A 19079-nucleotide genomic window follows, 5' to 3' on the forward strand; every position below is an offset into this window, starting at 1 on the left:
CATCATCTGTGCTGCTGCACACTGCTGTCAGTTTCACTTTGAGAGTAAAATTTCATGTGTGCGCCTGACCCATTCTAATTTCTTGCCCTCTCATCCTTGAGCTACTTACTTACTATATTGAAAATAAAATAAATATTTTTTTTGTCTTATTATCTACCTTAAATCACATTGCTAATTGCATATTGTACTTGTTTGTAGCCTAAATACCTAAATTTGCATTTAAAACAGTAATTTTTAAACTTTTGGAAATGCCAGTAAAAACTTGGCTATGCCAGTAAATTTTGGGTGTTGTGTCAGTAAATTTCAATCTGATAGGTTGGCAACACTGGTCTGCCTGTGGTACTAATAGGATCAGAAGAACACCACCAATTTTCTTCAGGTAGCTTTAGGTGCACACTGTGCAGAGGACACAGTACACTAACTGTAAATGCTGTAGCTACCTGCCTGTGGTACTAATAGGATCAGAAGAACACCACCAATTTTCTTCAGGTAGCTTTAGGTGCACACTGTGCAGAGGAGACAGTACACTAACTGTAAATACTGTAGCTGCCTGCCTGTGGTACTAATAGGATCAGAAGAACACCAGCAATTTTCTTCAGGTAGCTTTAGGTGCACACTGTGCAGAGGACACAGTACACTAGCTGTAAATACTGCAGCTGCCTGCCTGTGGTACTAATAGGATCAGAAGAACACCGCCAATTTTCTTCAGGTAGCTTTAGGTGCACACTGTGCAGAGGACACAGTACACTAACTGTAAATACTGTAGCTGCCTGCCTGTGGTACTAATAGGATCAGAAGAACACCACCAATTTTCTTCAGGTAGCTTTAGGTGCACACTGTGCAGAGGGCACAGTACACTAACTGTAAATACTGTAGCTGCCTGCCTGTGGTACTAATAGGATCAGAAGAACACCATCAATTTTTTTCAGGTAGCTTTAGGTGCACACTGTGAAGAGGACACAGTACACTAATTGTAAATACTGTAGCTGCCTGCCTGTGGTACTAATAGGATCAGAAGAACACCAGCAATTTTCTTTAGGTAGCTTTAGGTGCACACTGTGCAAAGGACACAGTACACTAACTGTAAATACTGTAAAAACACCTGCCTGCCTGTCAGTAGGAAGAGAATAACAGGAATGGATCTAGCTAAACTGAATACAGTGTATATATATATATATATATATAATATATATATATATATATATATATATATATATACACAACACCTAGGATGCATACATACACAATACACTGTAAGTGCAGCTAACTGACTTGCCTGCCTACTCTATCTAACTTAAATCAAATGACACTGTCTCTCTGTCTATCTCTCTCCGCCGCAACACACTACACAAATATATATATACTGTGGGGTGTACTAAACACCCTGAGCCATAATTGGCCAAAGCCACCCTGGCTTTGACCAATTACTGCTCTCTGTATAGACGGCGCTGTGATTGGCCAAGCATGCGGGTCATAGTGCATGCTTGGCCAATCATCAGCCAGGAATGCACTGCGATGCCGCAGTGCATTATGGGCCATGACGCGCCACTCGAATTTGGCGAGAACGGCCGATAACGTTCGCAATTCGACGAACAGTGAACAGGCGATGTTCAAGTTGAACATGGGTTCGACTCAAACTCAAGGCTCATCCCTAGTGTTTAGACCTTTTTTTCAGAATACAGTACAGTACAGTAGTTAGGAAAGCTTAAAATATTGATTATTTGTGGTTCCCCATTTAACAAATTCATTTAACAAACTGGTCACTGGAACGGAACCTGGTTGTTAAGTGAGGAGAGCCTGTGTATGTGAAAATTGACTACTCCTAATGTTCTGACTGCATACAGGGATACCCCACTTTTAAGTACACAATGGGGTTTATTTACTAAAGCTGAAAAGTGCAAAATCAGGCTCACTGATGCATAGAAACTAATGAGCTTCTAACCCCAGCTTGTTCAATTAAGCTTTGGTAATAAAACCTGGAAGCTCATTGGTTTAGATTTAATTTTTTGAGGCCCTAAAATTCCAGGACCATACAAATACACCCAAATGACCCATTTTTGGAATGTAGATAGTCCAAGATATTAAGTAGGAGGCAAAATGAGTTTTTTGAAGTTTTAATTTTTACCACAATTTTTAAAAATTAAGTAAATACATTTGGATCTAATTTCGCAAAGTTGTCATTTTAAGTTATTTTCCACACACAGCCTGGGCATACTTACAATTACACCCCAAAACACATTATTCTACTCTTCTCTAGTATGGGGATACCACATGTGTGAGATTTTATTGCTGCCTAGACATATAAAGGGGCCCAGAATCTAGGGTGCACCTTCAGGCTTTCAATGGGCATAAATAATGCATCTTATTTAATTACTACCTATCTTGAGGCCTTGAAATGCCAAGACAGGCGAATAACCCACAAAATGAGCCCAAATAGATCACCCAACATATTTAATTATAAGCATGGTAAGTCTATTAAAGACCACATTTTTGCCACAAGTTTTGGGAATTGAAGAATGAACATGTATTTTTTATTCAGTTGTCAATGATTAATATGATTCTCACACACAGCATGGACATAGTTATTATTACACCCCAAAAACTATAATTGCACCCCAAAGCACATTCTGCTATTCCTCCTGAGTATGGGGATACCACATAAAATCCAAGGAGGACCGTTAAGCTTTCAAGGGCCATAAATAATTTCACAGTTACTTATAATGTGTTTGGAGGCCCTGGAATTCCAGAACAATTGAAATACCCACAAAATGACCACATTTTGGAGAGTTAACAACCCAATGTATTTTTTAAAAATCACGTTGAGTCTTTTGGAGGTTTCATTTTTCCTACCACAAGCTTTTGTAAAATGCATAAAGAAAATGAAAATGTATTTTTTTACACAAAGTTTTAAATTCATAAGATACTTCTGCCACATAGTATGGGAATGCTTACAATTACACCCCAAAACACATTCTACTCCTCCTCCTGAGTATGGGGATACCACATGTTTGAGACTTTTTAGGAGCCTAGCTGCATAGTGGTACCTAAAGTCCAAGGGGAACCTTCAGGCTTGCAAAGGGCATAAATTATGCATCTTATTTCCTGATGAGTTCCTAATAAGATATTTTTCACAGACAGCATGGTCACAACAAAACGCATTGTGCTACTACTTCCCCCCAATGAATGCCATGTTCTCTGGCCAGGAAGTACAGGAGGTAGAGGAAAGGAAGAACAAAAGAACTCTGGTTCCAGGAGTGCAGTTGTCCACGAGTGATGGGACTGGTGTCTCACAGAAACATAGTCAGTGTGATGTGCAGATGGGTCAGTTCAGGCAGAAGGCAGAGACATGGTCAGAAAACAGGAAAATGATCAGTTCAGGCAGCAGGCAGAAACGTGGTCAATAAACAGGCCATGGTCAGTACAGGCGGCAGGCAGAGTCAACACTGCACTGGTGTGGCAGTGATCAGGGACACTGTAGCTGGTTGCACTGGCTTTAATGAAACTGTACTGATGTGGCAGCAATCACAGACACAGTTGATGGCTACACTGGCTTTGGTGACACTGGCACTTGTGTGGCTAGCGATCAGGAACATTGTTGCTGGCTGCACTGGTCAGGAGGTGACATTTTCACTGGTGTGGAAGTGATCACAAACACTGCTGACACTGGTCTAGTGACACTGAGACTGGTGTGGTGGCAATCACTAAAACTATTGAAGCATGCTCTGGTCTGGTGACGCTGGAACTGATGTGGTGGTGATCAGAAACACTGCTGCTGGCTTACACTGGTCTGGTGACACTAGGACTGGTGCAGCAGAAATCAGGAATACGGTTGCAGGCTTACACTGGTCTGGTGAAGCGGGGACTGGTGTGGTGGTGATCAGGAACACTGTTGATGGCGTACACTGGTCTGGTGACACTGGAGCTGGTGTGATGATGATCAGGGATAAGGTTGCTGGTTTCAATGGCTGTGATGACATTGACACTGGTGTCAATGTCATCACATTGACACTGGTGTGGCGGCAATCAGGAAAACTTTCATTTAAATAAAATAAAAATAAAATATCCACTTTCACTTAAGATGCGGTACACAAAAAGCATAAAAAAGTTGCCTCATATAAAATAGTAATGTAGCAGGCTGAAAGCTATTAGCTCGTGCTCAGAAAGACACTATGTTTGCCGGTCCAACATAGCGCCTTTCTGAGCCTGAGCTCCTTTTATAAATAAAGGGAGAGAGTTTTTCTTGCATATTTCACAATTGCAGATTGTTTGTTACTTTTTGTTTATCGGTGCTGAGAGTGCTGGGATGCCATGGTGAAGACTTCTCTGGCCATGATAAAATTAGCATTTTATGACCAATCATAATGTGATGGTCCATCAGTTATGGTAAAAGGCGCTTGCCAGTTTCTCTTGGACTCTGTGTGCCATTCTTCCACATTTGGTACAAGCTAACTGGCCCCCCAACACACTGGTTTGATGACATTGGGACTGGTGTGGTGGAAATCAGGAACACTGTTGATGGCTTACACTTGTCTGGCAACACTGGGGCAGTGTGTGGCAATAACTGGGACAGGTGTGGCAATAATTATGAACACTTGCTTGCTTACATTGGTCTGGTGAAACTGTGACTGGTGTGGTGGTGATTAGGAACACTGTTGATGGCATATGGTCTGGTGACACTGGGACTGGTGTTGCGGTGATCAGGAACACTGTTGATTGCTTACATTTGTCTGATGACACTGGGACTTGTATGGCAGTGATCAGGAACACTGTTGCTGTGTGCGCTGGCCTGGTGTGGCGATCAGAAACACTGTTTCTAGCTACACTGGTCTGGTGACACTGCGACTGGTGAGGTGGTGATTGGGGACACTGACTGGCTGCACTATTAGGTGAAACTGTGACTGTTGTGGTGGTGACGGGGAACATTGTGACTGGCTGCACTGTTTTGGTGACATCATACTGGCTGGCTGCACTGACATACAGCGATATTAGATCAGCCAGAAATTGTACATGTTAACTAGCTACAGCAGTACAATGTAACCATTAAGACGCTGCACTGTTCTGGTGACAGTCACCAGAGAAGTGCATGAAATGCTTTTTTACACTCATTGCTGTAATGTGGGAGAGTTTCCTTCTCTTTTTCTCCTCTGAGACACAATTGGCATTCAATGGAAATCTTCTCAAAGTGAGGGGAAATCCCAACTGATAGTTGTCATCCGTACAGACATCCCCAATGGATGCTATCCCTTCTAATCTGTTCTACTAACAGCTATAGCATTTTGGATCCCCCTTCACTTTCTCTCCCAATGACATTTGTCAACAAGACAAATAGAAAGTTTAAATCTCCCCAACTTTGACACAGACATCAGTAAAAACTATTCAAGTAAAAAAAAACTTTATGTTTCCACTAGCATCATGATACAGTTAAAAATTAGAAAAAAGTTTTGGCTGGAGTTACACTTCGAAGCAACACTAGAGCTAGTATAAATCATGCGCAACATATTTAAATTCTACATATGCCCGACACTTGAGCTAACAAACTGCATACAGCCACTTCATGACATCTTCATGCAAAGGATACATACTTCTGTATGGTTCATTTCAATTTTGCCAAGGATATAAATTAATCTCTGAAAAGGTATTAGATGCAGTCTTATATTACAGGCAGTGCTATTCTGCACAAATAGAGTCTTGTAGAAAAAAACTAGGAAGAAATGTTTGCACAGTACTTAAATACTAATGATTTTGAAAATGTCCTCAAGAATTATTGTGACAGCAGAATAACCAGTCAGATCCTCTATGTGGTTTTCAGCAAAATGATTATCTTATTGGTGACCAGGGGGCAATACATGCCAATTGAAACAATTCTTCCTCCAGTTACTATCCGTTTTATATTTTAAAATAGCAAAAAAAAAATAACGTGATGCCCATTACTGACAATGCTGAAATCATTACAAACTTTGTAATCATAAGGCCCATAATTCTTGTAGATTTTTTTTTTTTTTGGAAATGGGAATCTTGAAATGATTTCAACTGTTATCATCTTAAATTTAACTGTCAAGTTACAAGTTTCAGGGCCCATCAATGCAGCTTATCAGGACCCATCAGTGAAGCTTATCAGAGCCCATCAGTACCAGCCTTTTCAGTGCAGCCTCATCAGCGCACATCAGTGCAGCCTCATTAGTGCCCATCAGTGCAGCCTCAGCAGTGCCCATCAGTGCAGCCTCACCATTGCCCATCAGTGCAACCTCATCAGTGCAGCCTCATCAGCGCACATTAGTGAAGAAGAAAAAATACTTATTTTTTATAACAGAAAAACTTTTTTATTTTTCAAAATGTTTTCATTTATTTAGCAAAAAAAAATGTTAGTTGAATAACTACCACCAAAAGAAAGCTCTATTTGTATGAAAGAAATTATAAAAATGTCATATAAGTTCAGTGAAAACTGGCCTGGGTAGAAATGGTGACAGTGTCCGGTATTGAAGCGGTTGAACTAGTATTAGCAACTTAGACCATTACCAATAGCCAGTAGTACATAGTGTTGCTGGCCAGCTGTGTGGTTGAAGTTAAAAAAAAACAAAACATTATTTATTTGAAACTCCGACTGTGCACATATATTTCAGAACTCTGTACACCAGGGGAGGAGGCTGACTTAAGTCAGAGCCAATATTGTGGCCATTTGGCTACTGCCGACTCTGGCCATACCCCAGAATAGGACTGGATAGCAGTGGCTTCACTAGGGGGTGGCTATTGAGGCTATAGCCATGATTCTGGGGCCCAGAGTCTCTTGCCGCAGACGTCCCTGCCTAACCAGCGGGCTGTGGCCTCTCTGAAGCCAGGCGGGCGGGCTGCATGAGAGAGCCGGGCAGGCAGATGACAGAAGCGAGCGGGCGGACGAGCAGAGATGACATCATCTCTCTCCGCCTGCCCTGCATCACCACTCTTCCATCGTGACAAAAATCATGATAATTATGGCATATACCATGATATCTCTAGTGAAATATAGTAACCATTAACAAAACATTTAATTTCAATCAATACAAATTGAAAGCTTAAACCACAACTGAGTGTGTACAAATTTGCAAAAGACAAATAAAAAATATAAAAAAATGAAAAACATAAATAAATAATGAAAGTCCTATTAAATGTGACTTGTTGCTGTGCAATATAATGAATCTTCTAAAAAAAATACTTGACAAGTAGCCTTCACCAGATTACACAAAGGGCTCAAGCAGAATTGCCTGCTTACCAACTGGATTTGACCACTTTAACTAAAAAGTAGGTCTGATGCGCTTAAGTGCAGAACCCTGTCTGCTGACAGTAGTAGATGCTGGACAAGGTAACATCCTCTCTCTGGGAATCAAGGGTGGAATATATGCAGAAAGAATGACAGAGGAATCGGAAATAGTGTAATCCCATTTATTTAAAAAAGATTAAAGATCTAAAAAGCCAAGTGGCTTGCTTACATATGTAGTGTCTTAGCCCGGCACAGAGGCTACATGCGTGTCTAGTGGTCGAATTATGGTCGAATGACACCTCGCGGCTTTCACCAGTAACTGGCGTGCGTTCCACCTCGCTCGGCATACAGACCAAAGGGACCGGAAGTGAACGTGACCCCCCCCGGGCCTGCAAAAAGGTTAGTGATCACTGCTATGGGCTCTAGCCCCAGATCTTTTGCAGACCTAGCAACTCCCCTGCTGAATAGTATCCCTGTTTACAGCAAATCCTCATTTACTCTGTATATTACTATTTAGGACCTTTTGTGAGTTTTCAAGATATATCCAGTTATATACACTACAAGTTTGATTTTAGCATGTATTTAAACTCCATGTAATCTAGATATTTATCTCACCGTTTGTCAGGTGGTTCTGCATACTTACCATTATAGCTCCTGGGGCCCATTATCATTCTCCACACTTGTTGGTACCACAGTTTATCCACATGAGACATTATACAAAAGGAATACCTCCTGAATATCCCTCCTGAAGAAGTGGATTTGTCCACAAAATGCATTGCAGCGCTCTGGGCCTAACACATCTTAATTCATATCTGATTTTGTAACAATTGCAAAGGCGCAATAATATACTTTATTGTTACATATGTAATTACAGATATAATTTATCATTACATATGTTCTGATGGGCCCTTTATGGAGGTTTTTAATTTATTTATTATGCTCTGTATGTATATCACTTCTTGAGTTTTATCCTTTTAACATTTTATATGGAATAAAAGTTAACTATTTTTTTAACAACATTTTAGTCCCCTATTTTGTAGACGCTATAACTTTTGCGCAAACCAATCAATATACGCTTATTGTGATTTTTTTACCAAAAATATGTAGAAGAATCCATATCGGTCTAAACTGAGGAAAAAATTTGTTTTTTTTCTTAAATGTGGGATATGTATTATAGCAAAAAGTAAACGATATTGTTTTGTTTTGTTTTTTTCAAAATTGTCTCTCTTCTTTTGTTTATAGCGCAAAAAATAAAAACAGCAGAGGTGATCAAAAACCACCAAAAGAAAGCTCTATTTGTGGGGAAAAAAAGGACTTCAATTTTGTTTGGGTGCAGCGTCGCACAACCACGCAATTGTCAGTTAAAGCGATGCAGTGCCGTATCACAAAAAATGACCTGGTCATTGAGCAGCCAAATCTTCCGGGGCTGAAGTGGTTAATTAGAGAAAATTATTATATTATTTCACATAGTAATATGGTTGTAGAGTCCAAATAAATTTATATTTTGTATTGTACTTTTATGTTAACCAATTATGCTAACACATTTATAGGATTGTGGGAAACTTCCTCTACCTAAGATAAATCAACAGCGTAGTGCTTGGAGACCCTGGGAACCTTACTTTTTCCCTTTTCTATTTTTTCTTTTTTTCCTATTCACTGTTGCTCATTTCAGATACAAAACTGCCTGCCAAGACCCATTACCTATATATTTACTGTAGAGCATTTATTGATATAAAAATAATGTTTAATAATTGTCTCTCTAGGGCTGTTAATTATAGAACAGATGGTATTGTATGACAATACCTACAGACTTATTAAAACGTGCTCAGTGTGTTCATGTCAGTGCAGTACATCATTGTACCTGTAGACTGGAATGATGGCACTGTTATTCTAAAACCTAAATAAACATTTATTGAAAGAGAACTTTGGCAATTTTGTTATTGCTTTCTGTGCTTCCCTGCTCAAGTGACTACCATGCCTCTCATTTCTTCAATGGGCATCATAGGGAACATAAGTGCAGGAAAATTTCCCCAATCTGGTTACATTCAGAAATGAAAGCCAAACACAAGATTTAAGATTGTCTCTACTCTAGTTATAACTAAAACAAGGGTTTTGTCTGGATCAAAGCTTAAAAAATCAATAAACTTCACACTTTCCTAAATATAATTGTTATTTTAAAGTGTAACTAAAGGCAACATTTTTTTTTTTTACATTTTGGATAGAGCGAAAGGGATTAGAACACCTGTCATGTTTTATTGTTTTATTGCTGTCTGTGCCCTCGTTATGAAGATCCTCTCTATTTGGCATGTTTACCATAATCATCAAAAATGAAAGTAGAAGAAAATCAGAAACTTTGGGTTGACACCAGAACAGTCAGGCTACATGCACACTGGGCTTAAAAAAAGTCTGTTCTCTTGGGAGTAAAAAACGCTCATATAGAACATTTTTTGTACAAAGTTTAGACTAGTTTAGGAGGGTTTTTACGTTTTTTTCTGCCAGTAAGCTCCCATCAGAAACACGAACCAGATCACCTGTCATGTTTTATTGCTGTCTGTGCCCTCGTTATGAAGATTCTCTCTAGTCATGTTTACCATAATCATCAAAAATGAAAGTAAAAGAAAATCAGAAACTTTGGGTTGATATCAGAACAGTCAGGCTACATGTACACTGGGCTTAAAAAAAGTCTGTTCTCTTGGGAGTAAAAAACGCTCATATAGAACATTTTTTGTACAAAGTTTAGACTAGTTTAGGATGGTTTTACGTTTTTTTCTGCCAGTAAGCTCCAATCAGAAACAGAAGGGTTTTTTTCCTGCCTCTAAACATTGAGCTCAAAATATGCCTGTAATCGTCCTATGCAATGGACACATAGGATAACATTGAGCTGCTTCTACAGGCATAACACAGGACTCCTGTAGAAGCAAAGTTTTTTAAGCCATTGTGCATGGAGCCTAATAGAGAGGAAATTTTCCAATGGTGACCCTAGTGACACCTTGGGATTCCCTCACTTTGTTTTACAAAGATTTTATTGGGTTTTTAAAATGTTTTACAAGGTACACAAAGTATTGTACGCAGGACAAGGTGAAGTATAATAGAGGCAAGTACATGATAACAAATCCGTCAGGACATGAAGGCTATACATAATAAGTCTTCACTGGGATAAAGGTGATTGGTGTGTATACAAATCCAGCATCAATCTAACTCATGAGGTTATCCAGTAAGGATGTACGAGGATTCTTCAAAAAGTTTCTGCACTTTTTTTTTTAAATTCTCTTTATTGCAATTTTTCATTATTAAGGTACAAAACAGGGCCATTGGGGCATACCCCGGTCAACTGGTGTACATAGCCATGTGCATAACAGCGTACAACTCACCATGTATCTCAAAACTAAAACATATATAACTATAACTAAAGAACCAAAACAACCACAAATTCGGTACCCAGGATTCACATGGTAGGATGATGGTAGGAGATATCTTTTCCTGCACTTTTTTAATAAGTTTCGCAGCCAACTTTACCACAACATGACAACTCTTACATTAAACTGCAACGTCAGTGGGCTTGCCAGACAGACTAGTCACATGACACTATCAGACACGACCAATTACTACTCCTCCCACCCTCACCAATTCCAAAAAAATATATAAAAGTGCGGAATCTTTTTAAAGACCCCTTGTATATCACCTATAAAAGCTCTTGCCTTATAAAGGGGGGAAGAAGGGCGCTGACGCCTGGAAAGGGAACATAGCGCCAAAGGAGAAAGAGCAAAAGGTGGGGAATGTCCACCTATGATCTTCGAAAGCTCATGGAGAAAAGAAAGAGAAAGAGGAAATGGTGGGGGGGGGGAGCTTGCCTGGGGAGGATGGAAGGGGAAGATAGGGAGTTCCCATGTGACCCAGTCCATTGCTCCACCCTGATTCAGACTGTGTGGGCAGTCTTACAGATAGCAAGGAGCGGTCCAGGCCTAAGTGGTCATTAAAGGCTATCCACGGGGCCCGGATTTTCAGGAACTTGGGATTCCCTCACTTTGGGGGGATTTTCTCTCACATCCTCCTCTGGCTATGGAATAGGAAGTGAAGGGAAAGCTGCCCTATGGGACACAGATTAAAAAAAATGACAGCTGTTATGACCCTCCCCTACACTGTCCAACTCTGTTTTCAAATCTTGCTTAGCTAGTCCTGGGAAGCAAGGTCTGCAGGCTTGGAACAGGGAACAGTGGACCATTAAAATGGTTTCCAATTTTTTTTTCACCTGACTTTTTGTTATTTGACAAAACTTTTAAATAAACATTCAAGCAAACTAAATAAATAAATAAAATGGCTGTCAAACCTTCAGAAGCTGTGAAAAGCGCAAATGTGTGTTCTCATCTCAAAAGGGTTTTTTGCTTTTTTTAGTAAATACAGTAAAGGGCATAGGGGGTTCAACGGTATATAGCGAGAACCCTCGGCTTTAATAAGTTGTTTGTTAAATGACACCACATAACAATGTCATATTCTTATTTTTATGTAACATTTTATTTTAGAAAGGGTCATGTCTATTTTTTTATTTTGTTTCAGCACATGTGTACTTATAAAGTAGGTAACCAAATAATAGTATAAGGCCCTATGCACACCGGCTTATTAAAATAAGCTGCATTTTTTCTGCCTGAATTTGGCAAAAAAAAGGTCTCTTATGTTTACAAAAAGTATGCGCGTTTATACGTGTAATTATACTTGTGTATGTGCGTATGCCATTTGAACATTAAAGCATTCTACTGGCCAGAATATTAATTTATTCTGCCCATTTAAATACATTTATGCACAAACACTCACCTTTACGCATGTTTTTTCTGCTCAAAAGCTTCTCTCAGAGTTTACCTGCTGCATTTTTTTTATGTCTGTAAATGCTCCTTTTTCTAATACATCTGTAAATGCTTAATGTGTGCATGACCATATAGACTTACATAGAGGTGCTTTTGGGCCTCATTCATATGGCTGTAAAAATTTTATTGACTTTATTACAAATGTATTTTCTGGGAGAAAAGTTCCTGCATAATTATCAGTAAAATACTTGCTAATTACAAAATACTTGTGTGCTGTAGATGCATTTAAATACGTAAAAAACATATGCAAACATAACTTTGTGAAAAATATTAAACAATATGTCACCACAGGGTGGGGCTGTCGACATATGAGCTATAAAACTGTGCCACGTCCTATGTTAGCAACAAAACATTACTTAGAGAGAAAAATTTACTTTGAAGGCACCATGACTAGCTTTGGAATTAAAATTAGATACAGCGGGTAAAACAAGTATTGAGCACATCACCATTTTTCTAAGTAAATACATTTCTAAAGGTGCTATTGACATGAAATGTTCACCACATGTCGGTAACAACCCATGCAATCCATACATACAAACCAAAACCAAAAAAGTTCAGAAATTAAGTTATGTGTAAAAAATGAAATGACACAGGGGAAAAGTATTAAACACACTAACTGAAATGTATGTAATACTTCATACAAAATCCTTTGTTGGTAATGACAGCTTCAAGACACCTCCTGTATGGAGAAACTAGTCGTATGCATTGCTCAGGTGTGATTTTGGCCCATTCTTCCACATAAACAGTCTTCAAATCTTGAAGATTCTGTGGGCCTCTTTAATGAACTCTGATCTTTAAATCTTTCCATAGATTTTATATTGGATTCAAGTCAGGTGAGTGACTGGGCCATTCTAGCAGCTTTATTTTCCTTCTTTGAAACCAATTGAGAGTTCCTTGGCTTTGTGTTTGGGAGCATTGTATTGGTGAAATGTCCACCCTCATTTTATCTTCATCATTGTGGTAGATGGCAGCAGATTTTTATCAAGAATGTTTTTTGTACATTTTTCCATTCATCCTTCCTTCAATGACATGAAGTAGTGCCAGTACCGTATGCTGTAAAACAACCCCACACCATGGTGTTCCCATCTCCAAACTTTACTGTTTGTACGGAGGTGTTTTGGGGCTGATGAGCAGTGCCATTTGACCTCCAAACATGGTGTGTGTTATGGCATCCAAAGAGTTTAATTTTGGTCTCATCTGACCAGATTATATTCTCTCAGTATTTCAAAGGATTGTCTAAATGTTGTGCAGCAAACTTTAAACAAGCTTCAACATGCTTCTTCTTCAGCAATGGAGTCTTGTATGGTGAGCATGCATACAGGCCATGGCAGTTGAATGCATTATTGTTTTCTTTGAAACAATTGTCCCTGCTAATTCCAAGTCTTTCTGAAGCTCTCCACAAGTGGTTCTTGTCTTTTGGGCAACTCTTCTAATTCCTTTCACTCCTCTGTCAGAAATATTGCGAGAAGCACCTGCTCATGGCCAGTTTATGGTGAAATTATGTTCTTTTCATGAAAGTCCAAAAGAGCTGACACATTTGGAAGGGAATCCATCTTTGAGGAAGAGGGGATTCCCCTTAAAATGCGTCAGCTCTTTTGGACTTTCATTTCACATTTGGGATTTGTATAGCAGACCAGTCTGGGCGGAGCACCTCTTGGACTATGTTATGCTTGATTCATGTCATTGTTTGTGAGTATATATCTATATATTTTTTAACAGAAAATTGTTGCAAAGGTAGTGCGCTTGGCTGGTGCACCCTTTGTTTCGTATCTTTTAAGGTACCTGTTTGAATGGTTCCATTGAAAACAATGCAGCTGCATTCAGAGCCTTAATAAAAAAAATGCTTGTATATGTGTTTTTTTTAAAGCTGTGTGAATGAAGCCTTAAAGGCATAAAAACAAATAAAAAAAGCAAAATGCCTGTATAAACGGTGTTATTTAAGCTCCATATCCATGCGGCCTAAAGTAGGTAAGAAGCATTGGGGGAGATTTACTAAAACTGGTACAAACAGAATCTGGTGCAGCTGTGCATAGTAATATAGTAACCAATCTGCTTCTATGTTTTATTGTCAAAGCTTAATTGCACAAGCTGAAGTTAGAAGCTAATTGGTTACTATGCACAGCTGCACCAGATTCTGTGTGTACCAGATTTGGTAAATCTCCCTCATTCTGTCAGAAAACCAAAATGAAAATGTGTATCCTTGCAAATTTTTTATACATTTGGTTCAGGGTAGGCTGCTTACAGTACCCTATTAGCCTATAAGCCCCTTCCCGCCAACCGTATGCATATATGAGGCCTCACGGAAGTGGCTCTTTATCCGTCGGGATGCATATATATATGCTTGCTTCTCTTTGTGCTGAAAGCGCATCGCACAACGCGCTCCCAGCACACTGATTGGGCTCGCACAGAGATCCCCAGGTCTCGTACTAACGATCTGGACCTGGGACTCCCGGTTCTGGGGCACCTGATCGCTGTGATAGCCTCTGATTTGCGATCACAGCATTCTGTCACTGTGCAGCCTGCCCATGTATTTACTTCCTCTTCTGAATGAAGAGAAGGATACATTGTAGGAGAGGAAGATGTAAACAAACAAAAGTGTGTAAAAAAATTAAAATAAAAAAAAAATTAGGAAAAAAATAAAGAAAAAATACCTAGATCAAAGTTTGATCTAGGTCAGTGGCAGGGTTACATAGTTACATAGTTACATAGTAGGTGAGGTTGAAAAAAGACACAAGTCCATCAAGTCCAACCTATGTGTGTGATTATGTGTCAGAATTACATTACATATCCCTGTATATTGCGGTCATTCAGGTGATTATCTAATAGTTTCTTGAAGCTATCAATGCTCCCTGCTGAGACCACCGCCTGTGGAAGGGAATTCCACATCCTTGCCGCTCTTACAGTAAAGAACCCTCTACGTAGTTTAAGGTTAAACCTCTTTTCTTCTAATTGTAATGAGTGGCCACGAGTCTTATTAAACTCTCTTCTGCGAAAAAGTTTTATCCCTATTGCGGGGTCACCAGTACAGTATTTGTAAATTGAAATCATATCCCCTCTCAAGCGTCTCTTCTCCAGAGAGAATAAGTTCAGTGCTTGCAACCTTTCCTCATAACTAAGATCCTCCAGACCCTTTATTAGCTTTGTTGCCCTTCTTTGTACTCGCTCCATTTCCAGTACGTCCCTCCTGAGGACTGGTGCCCAGTGTTAGTTAGTTAGTGTTAGGGTCAAGGTAAGGGCCAAAAGTCAATGTCGATGGAAAAGGTCAGGGTTAAAGGTCGGGTCCAAGGTCAGTATATTTTGGGTAGGATTTAAAACAAAATTGTTTAAATTGCTATCAGTGTCAGTTAGTGTCTGTGTCAGGCTCCATGCACACTGGGCTTAAAAAATGCCAGTTCCCTTGGCAGAAAAAAATGCTTATATACAGCGTTTTTTATACAAAGTTTAGACAAGTTTAGGAGAGTTTTGCATTTTGCCAGAAAACTCCAATCAGAAACGCAAACCAGAAGGGTTTTTTTTTCCTGCCTCAAAGGCTCAATGCACACTGGACCTAAAAAAACCTCTAGTTCCCCTGGCAGAAAAAAACACTCATATTGAGCATCTATTGTACACAGTTTAGGCGAGTTTAAATAAAATTTTTTTTTTTTATTTTTCCTGCCAGAAAACTCCAATCAGAAACGCAAACCAGAAGGGTTTTTTTTCCTGCCTCTAACGCTGAGCTTAATATATGCCTGTAATCATCCTAATGTGCATGGACACGTAGGATAACATTGAGCTGCTTCTGCAAGCAAAACACAAAACTCCTGTAGAAGTAGCGATTTTTAAGCCAGTGTGCATAGACCATTAGGTAGGATACAAAGAAGGCGAAATGCGCACTATTGCTTCTGGGCCCTACTGTGGGTACAAACAACAAACAAATAACAGACACATATATGGTATGGCTGCGGTCCTCAGGAGCAGGAGAATTAATTTTGTTCTTGCTGAATTATGGTAATAGCAAGAAATGTATATATATATATATATATATATATATATATATATATATATATATATATGCAAAATGAATTTTTTTTTTTTACTCTTTTGGGCCAGTTTTCCTTTGATAATTAAAAAAATCCAGGAGATATATACGATACCATATACCACCAAAAGAAAGCCCAAATTGTCCTGAAAAAATCAAGGTATAATCTACCTGGATACACTAAGTAGTTGTGATGATTTGTACAGTATTACTAACACATATCAAAGTTGCAAAATTTTATTTAGGCATTAACTTTTGTTCCCCCCCCCCCCGTCATTAAGGGGTTAATCTACCACTTATATCAAAGCTAGCACTTTTTCAAACATGAGGCAAATTTTTTTATTTAGATCTAGTTCAAAGCATGATATTAAAAAATTCTTAAAGCAAAGATTGTAATGCATTAGTCAACGAAGGCATGCTGCAAACCACTTATATTTTATCAATTACACCAGAACTGCATGTTAAGAGAGAAAATGTTTATTTTATTGTGTAGCAAAATGTTATAGCTGAAAAACAAAAAAGAAAGGTAGTAGTTTTAGTACCTAATCAAGGCCATCTATCGTCTAAAAATGATGTTCATTTGAGATCATTGTAGTTAAATTGGCTGCTAAGTATAACATTTACATTGAAATTCACTTTTAACTGAATGCTTGTATAACTTGAAAGTGTAAACATGTATATAACATATATAGGAAATTGAATTGTTCACTTGTGTTCGTGTAAATTCATAGGATTATACATCACAGTTGGGGACATACTGATAGAGGCTCTAATGGGATCGCAGTTAAAGTGTGTAGCAGGATCACTTCCTGATGAGAACACAAAGCTCCCCTAAATAAGCCTGGAGGTACAAAGCAGGGACACTTCATCCTCATGCAAGTCAATCCAGTGATTGGATGCAATCCACAGGGATATGGCACATGAAAGCACAAGGACATCACAAACAAGTATGCTAATACCTTAATCAACATCACACAATACTGGGAAAAGTTCATGATTGGGACCAAAACACAGCAGTGGTAGGGGGTGTGTTTTACAAAAGCTCTTGGATCCTTCTTATGAATAAAAGTCTATTCACAAAGTGCAAAACTAGGTCTTATAATTAATCAATGTAACAACTGAGCCATTTTTTTAGTTTGGATAGAGTAGGGAAGAGTCAGAGCCTAGCTCCTGTCAATTTATTTTCTTGCTGTGTGTGTGTGTAGCCTTGGGAGATTTCCAAATTCATCTTCTGTTCCAGAGATGCAATAGGAAGTGGGAGCAAATCTCTACAAAGTGAGGGGGATTCCTCTATTCAACAGTTGTCACCAGAAAAGGGACCCCATTGGAAGCTTTCCCCTCTATTCCTGTTCTGATGACAAGTCAAAGTTTTGGATGTTCTCTCTCTTTCAGTCCCAGTGACAATGGACAACAGGACAAATAAAAATAATGAAATCCTTCACCACTCTATCCAAAAGTACAAAAAAAATAATTTGCCAATACATAGACATATACTCTTCTCAACAAACAAATTGTGACAAATATATTTTGATAAGCAACATTTATTAACATTATTTTTTGTTCAAAAGTGGGAGATTTCTGAAAATTTTTCCCATTTTGACAGTCATTGGGGAGGGCAAAATTAAGATGTTTTTTGATGGTTTGAAAAAGTGCAATTTACTTTGAATGACTCCTAACAGTTATGAAAGCTCATTTCAACCATCCTAGTCCTTTTTCTTTTTGTGGCAAAAAAACCCTTTATTCATCCCGTAATTTTACACTTTTTCATAAAAAAAAAGAGTTAAATAAAAAATAAAAATAAATAAATAGCATAACAGTACAAAATAATTGTTAAATACACAAAAAATAAGGGAAAAACGAAAATATAAAGAACTCCTACTAAATACACCAAATACACCAAACAAAGCCCTTTAAATAATGAAAAAAGTCAAATTTTTGCTCCTGTTGACTTTGCCTAACGTGCTACTTTTTTTTTTTTTTTTTACAGTAGTCAGAAAAATTAAGCCAGCAAGTGATTTTTGGTTTTTATTTTTACTATAAAGGCAAGGAAACAAATAATATCTGTATTTAAAAGGTAGCAAAACTGCCATTATTGGGACAGATGTTGCTGTTTTGCATAGTTTGAGTGACCAAGATGGAAATTTGGTTGAAAATGGGCAGTGTATGTTTCTACCCATTAATAACTATGCCTCTATGTAGAAAGTTGCAATGATACAAGTGTATTGAGGACCAGGCCACAGAAGTTTCATGTGTAAGGATACTGTTGTATTATCCTTTAGGACATTGATCTCAGCATGAGTTCAACCTTTCCTATTGATATGTAAATATGCGATAATAGAGTTATTGTGTGAAGGAGTCACAGTAATTAGTAGAGTGTTTCATAATATGAGTCTTTAATAGGCTGTGTATTGCCACTCATTGAATGTGTTTTACTTTGAGTGTGGAAGAAAAAAGTGTTTTGTTATTGTGTTAAAGATGCAATTTGTGCTAAGAATTGTTTTTATTATGTGATAATCAGACTGATAATCAGCAATCAACTTGCTGTAAGCTGAGGTGCTGTGTGATAACTGAGCTGTTAACACTATAGCTCTATTTACAAAGGTTGGAAATTCAATTAAAAAAAATCAATAAAAAACGTCCGACATTCGGCCTGTCTGTAAGGTTAAAAATATTTTTGTTTCTTATAGAAGTGAAGACCCAGACAGGGATCCCCAACTCTCTCCTCCTTTTTTCTGTGTATTCCTGTTTTGAACCTATCACTTTTTTTTATCTCTAACGTTCTCTTTTCTCTCTATTATCTCTATTACCGTTCTCTATTCTTCACCTTTTCCAACTTTCCTTTATTCCATTCTTTCTTCATATTGGGGGTTATTTACTAAAACTGGAGAGTGCAAAATCTGGTGCAGCTCTGCATAGAAACCAATCAGCTTACAGGTTTTATTGCCAAAGCTTAATTGAACAAGTTGAA

Source organism: Aquarana catesbeiana, linkage group LG04 (assembly GCF_042186555.1).
Source record: "Aquarana catesbeiana isolate 2022-GZ linkage group LG04, ASM4218655v1, whole genome shotgun sequence".
Lineage (NCBI taxonomy): Eukaryota > Metazoa > Chordata > Amphibia > Anura > Ranidae > Aquarana > Aquarana catesbeiana.